The sequence below is a fragment of the Nematolebias whitei genome, chromosome 15 (genome assembly GCF_014905685.2).
Source record: "Nematolebias whitei isolate Nwh7 chromosome 15, NemWhi1, whole genome shotgun sequence".
In the NCBI taxonomy this organism is placed as follows: Eukaryota; Metazoa; Chordata; class Actinopteri; order Cyprinodontiformes; family Rivulidae; genus Nematolebias; species Nematolebias whitei.
This window is the reverse complement of record NC_056512.1, coordinates 7,807,122-7,812,932: the sequence shown is the minus strand read 5'-3', so window position 1 is coordinate 7,812,932 and position 5,811 is coordinate 7,807,122.

The window sequence follows — 5,811 nt, the reverse complement described above, 5'->3', positions numbered from 1 at the left end:
CTAACAAAGTTTTATTAAGCTTAAATTTCTTTTTTATGATAGACTTATTTTGTTGATATTCTAAGAAGTATTTATTTTCAATGTCAAATTGTATTATTAATTTATTAAAATGGAATAAAGTCTACACCTTCAAATATGTGTTCCAGACGTTCAATTCCCTTGACTCTCCAACCTGGGAAATTTAACATACTATTTTCTTGTAGGATGTCAGGATTGTTCCAGATGGGTGTATGTGTACAGGGGAGTAGTGAAGATTTTGTCATTTTCAAATACTCCCACCATGCTGTCAGAGAAGAGCTAATACTGATGCTTTTAAAGCAAACATGTCTTTTTACATTTGTGCTAATAAATGGCAATAATATTAAGATTTCAGATCTCTGAAATCTTAATATTATTGCATAAAGTTTGTTCTTGTTAGGATTTGTGGTCAGGAGCGAACCCAGAGTGCAGAACAGGGACTCAACTCGGCAGAATTACAAAAATAGGAAATTAATGATAAATCAAGATACAAAATAACAAGCTGACGGGGCAGCAAAACTTACATGAACAGGGAGAGAGCACGGGAAACTCAGGAGGACTCAGGAGACACGGGAGACTCGAGGAACTAGGAAGACTCAGGGGGGAACACAGGAGACCCAACGAGTACGACGCGACAACGAACAAGACAGAACAGACGGCTTATATACAGGGACAAGACGAGACGTGATTACAAACAGCTGGAACGAGACACGGGAGGCACTAATAGAACTAATAAGGGAGCATGAGGGAACACAGACACAAACCGGGCCACAGAAATGTACCATCCTTACAGTACCCCCCCTCAAGGACGCCTCCAGGCGTCCCCAAAAAAAAACCCTCCCGAAGGACTTGGGCGGGTGGAGGGCGGCACTGCAAGGGTGGAGGGCCCGAGGAAAACACGAGGACCAGAGAAAAAACACGAGGGAACACAAAGGATTCGGACGGTCAAGGGATTGACCCTAGGAGTCATTGTTCCGGCGGGCGGCCGGGAGGCTGTCCATTAAACCGGGCCAGGTCAGGGGGGCGGCCGGGAGGCCGTCCAAAACACAGAAACAGAGGGAACGCGGCTTGCATCGAGGAGACCTGGGAAGCTGCAGCATGCGACGGAGAGACCTGGGAAGCTGCAGCATGCGACGGAGAGACCTGGGAATCTGCAGCATGCGACAGAGAGACCTGGGAAGCTGCAGCAGACGGCGTGGTAGCCTGGAGAGCTGCAGGAGACTGCGTGGGAGCCTGGAGAGCTGCAGCAGACAGCGTGGGAGCCTGGAGAGCTGTAGCAGATGGCGTGGGAGCCTGGAGAGCTGCAGCAGATGGCATGGGAGCCTGGAGAGCTGCAGCAGGCGACGAGGGGACCCTAGAGAGCTGCAACAGGCGACGAGGGGACCTTGGAGTTTGCAGCAGGCGACGAGGGGACCTTGGAGTTTGCAGCAGGCGACAAAGGGACCTTGGAGTTTGCAACAGGCGACGAGGGGACCTTGGAGGTTGCTGCTGCAGTCGTGGAGGCCTGGGGAGTTGCTGCTGCTGTCGTGGAGGCCTGGGGAGTTGCAGCTGCTGTCATGGAGGCCTGGGGAGTTGCTGCTGCTGTCGTGGAGGCCTGGGGAGTTGCTGCCGCTGTCGTGGAGGCCTGGGGAGTTGCTGCTGCTGTCGTGGATGCCTGTGGCTCTGCAGCAGACGACGGAGAGGCCTGGAACTCTGCAGCAGACGGCGGAGAGGCCTGGAGCTCTGCAGCAGACGGCGGAGAGGCCTGGAGCTCTTCAGCAGACGGCGGAGAGGCCTGGAGCTCTGCAGGAGCAGGAACTTCTACAGCAGGAACTTGAACTACTGCGACAGGAACTGGGACTGGAACAGAACCCTCTGCGGCAGGAACGGAGTCTTCTGTGGCAGGAACGGAAACTGGAACGGAACCCTCTGCGGCAGGAACGGAGTCTTCTGCAGCAGGAACGGAAACTGGAACGGAACCCTCTGCGGCAGGAACGGAGTCTTCTGCGGCAGGAAAGGAAACTGGAACGGAGCCCTCTGCGGCAGCGGCGGAAGGAACGGAGCCCTCTGCGGCGGCGGCGGCGGCAGGAACGGAGCAGGAGAGCTGAGGAGCGTCTACCGGGACCCCGTCGGAACAGGAGAGATGAGGAGCGTCTGTCGGGACCCCCTCGGAACAGGAGAGGTGAGGAGCGTTCGCCGGAACCCCCTCGGAACAGGACAGGTGAGGAGCGTTCGCCGGATCCCCCTCGGAACAGGAGAGGTGAGGAGCGTTCGCCGGAACCCCCTCGGAACAGGAGAGGTGAGGATCCACCTCAGGGGCTGCGAGCAACGTGGAATCCACGTCAGGGGCTGCGTGCAGCGTGGAATCCACATCAGGGGCTGCGTGCAGCGTGGAGTCCACCTCAGGGGCTGCGTGCAGTGTGGAGACCACCTCAGGGATGGCAGTAACAGGGGTCTTAAAAGTCTCTAACTTAGATAATAAAAAATCATACTCGGGGAGCAAAGAAAGACCAGGGATAGAAAGTAAAAAATTCTCCATCAGGGACAAAACGAGATCAAAGGAAGACGGGTTAGCTTTAGCAGAATTAAATAATTCTAATAGGGTCTGATTAATTTGAAAAATCTCCTCAGGTAAAAAGGAGTGAAAAAAGGGAATGTCTTTATGTGTGGGTGTGGTGACGGGTGCCGCCCCCACCGGAAACCTGGAAGGTGAGGCGGCGGGACACGCCCCCACGGAGTCACAAGGAATACGCTCCGGAGGTATGGCCAGGTTGGGTCGAAAAGCCGTGGCGCGGAGTGGCGGTGAGAGGCCGGATTCCCACCCCACCAGGAACCTGGAAGGTGAGGCGACGGAACCCGCCCCTGTGACGTCAACTGGACCGGACTCACCGAACCGAACAGGAGTGGACCGGAGCTCCGGCGGGACGCTGGATCTCGCCCCCACCAGAAACCTGGAAGGTGAGGCGGCAGACCCCGCTCCCACAGAAACACCGGAACCAGCTCTAAAGTTTTTCTCAGCCGACGAGACCGGGCCGGTCACCGCGGACTGCCTCCGGAACCGTTTTCTGCCACTACGGCGGCGTTGGGACGGCAAGAGGACAGGGACGGAGTGGAGCTCGTCCATCATGGCTCGAGGAGGAAAAAAGAAAAAAGGTGAGTTTGCCGAGAGAGGCCCTGCCCGCTGGGTTCTGGTCTGGTCGCGTCGTAATATTAGGATTTGTGGTCAGGAGCGAACCCAGAGTGCAGAACAGGGACTCAACTCTGCAGAATTACAAAAATAGGAATTTAATGATAAATCAAGATACAAAATAACAAGCTGACGGGGCAGCAAAACTTACATGAACAGGGAGAGAGCACAGGAAACTCAGGGGGACTCAGGAGACAAGGGAGACTCGAGGAACTAGGAAGACTCAGGGGGGAACATAGGAGACCCAACGAGTACGACGTGACAACGAACAAGACAGAACAGACGGCTTATATATAGGGACAAGACGAGACGTGATTACAAACAGCTGGGACGAGACACGGGAGGCACTAATAGAACTAATAAGGGAGCATGAGGGAACACAGACACAAACCGGGCCACAGAAAGGTACCATCCTTACAGTTCTATGTCTATCCAAGTTTTCCACAATTTTCACTCTACTTCTGTCTTTACTTACTCTGCTCAACCTGTTTTGTATTTGTAATTATTTTTCTATACTTAACGTGTTTTTTTGTCTTTCAGATACACCTGGACATATACCTGGACCTACCATTCTGTCTTTGTCTGTCTCTCCTTCCTGTCCTTTCAACCAGCCGGTCAAAGCAGATGGCCGCTTGTCCTGAGCCTGGTTCTGCTGGAGGTTTCTTCCTTTTAAAAGGGAGTTTTTCCTTTCCACTGTTGCCACTGTGCTTGCTCAGGATGGGAGACTGCAGCAAAGCCAAGATTCAACTTGTCTGCTGGATTCCTTAGATAGAGAACTACTAATTGGCTTTTATGTATGTGAATGTTTCTGTAAAGTGCCCTGGGACAACTTTGTTGTGATTTGACGCTATATAAATAAACTGAATTGAATTGATTGAAATTGTTTTGCCACTACTGACTGGAATTTATTGGTTAACTCACATAGGGATGACCTTGATGGGGTGGTGGGGTGTATGACAGACTATTTGAACTTTTGTATGGACCAGGTGGTACCTGTTAAAACAGTAAAGTGCTTTGCCAACAACAAACCGTGGATCAATGCTGGAGTGAAGGAAGTTCTTAATGAGAAGAAAAGGGCATTTAGGAGCAAAGATTGGGTGATGCTGAGGGAGGTACAAAAAGAACTGAGAATCTGCCTGAAGGAAGCTAAGGATGCATATAGCAAAAAGCTTGAGAAGAAGCTGGAGGATAATAACATGCGTGAAATCTGGAATGGCATGAAAACTATTACTGGTTGCAGCAGCAGGGGAAGGGTGGGCTGTATGGACCTCCAGAGAGCTGAGGATCTGAACTAATTTTTAATCAGTTCAGTCCCCCAGTGACCAGCTGCTCACCCCCACCGGCCTCCCCTGATCATGTACATACTGTTCCTCTTCAAGATGCCTCTTTTCCATTCTTGGAGGTGCCAGCCACTCCCATCTTAACTCCTCCATCCATCGCGGTGGATCAGGTGACCAGGGAGCTACGACATCTCCATTCGAAGAAGGCTGCAGGTCTGGACCAGGTCAGCCCGAGCCTCTTGAAAGCCTGTGCTGAGGAGCTGGGTGAACTCTTACAGCAGGTCTTCAACTTGAATCTGAGGCTGGGGAGAGTTCCTTCACTGTGGAAAACATCCTGCATCGTTCCAGTTCCAAAAAAGACCCAACCCCGGGAGCTCAACGACTATAGGACAGTTGCACTCACATCATATGTGATGAAAACACTGGAGCGACTCGTCCTTCAGCTTGTTCATCCTCAAGTGTTGGCGTGAGAGACCCCCTTCAATTTGCTTAAAAGGAGAAGATGGGTGTTGAGGATGCTGTTATGTACCTCTTACATCGTGCCCTCACATACATTGATGTGGGTGGGTGTATGGTGAGGATGCTATTCCTTGACTTCTCCAGTGTTTTTAATGCAATTGATCCCAGCCTCCTCCAGGAGAAACTGAACACCATGTCTGTGGACGCCCACCTGGTGTACTGGATATCGGACTATCTGACCAACAGGCCCCAGATTGTCCGAGTTGGGGATTGTAGGTCCTCAACATTGATCAGCAGTACTGGAGCACCTCAGGGTACAGTGCTCTCGCCCCTCCTCTTCACTCTCTACACCACTGACTTTCAGTACAACTCTGATACATGCCACATGCAGAAGTTATCTGATGGCACTGCTATTGTGGCATGTATTAGGGAGGGGGAGGAGGGGGAGTACAGGGGCCTGGTGAAGGACTTTGTTGGGTTGTCCCATCAGAACCAACTTTTGCTGAATACCACTAAAATCAAAGAGGTGGTGTTGGACTTCCGCAGAGCTCCACCCTCTTTGCAGCACATTGTTATTGAAGGAACAGGTCTCAACCTATAAATATCTGGTGCTACAGCTGGACAACAAGCTGAACTGGACTGCTAATATGGATGCTGTGTACAAGAAGGGGCTGAGCAGAATGTATTTTCTCAGAAGACTGGCCTCTTTCAGGGTCTGTTCTAAGTTATTGCATATGTTCTACCAATCCATTGTGCCCAGTATACTTTTTTTGGTGTTGTGTGTTGGGGGGGCAGCACTAGGAAGATGGAAATCCGAAGGCTGAATAGGCTCATTAAGAAGGCGGGCTCTGTGGTGGGACTGGGCCTTGACTCTGTGGAGAAGGTGGT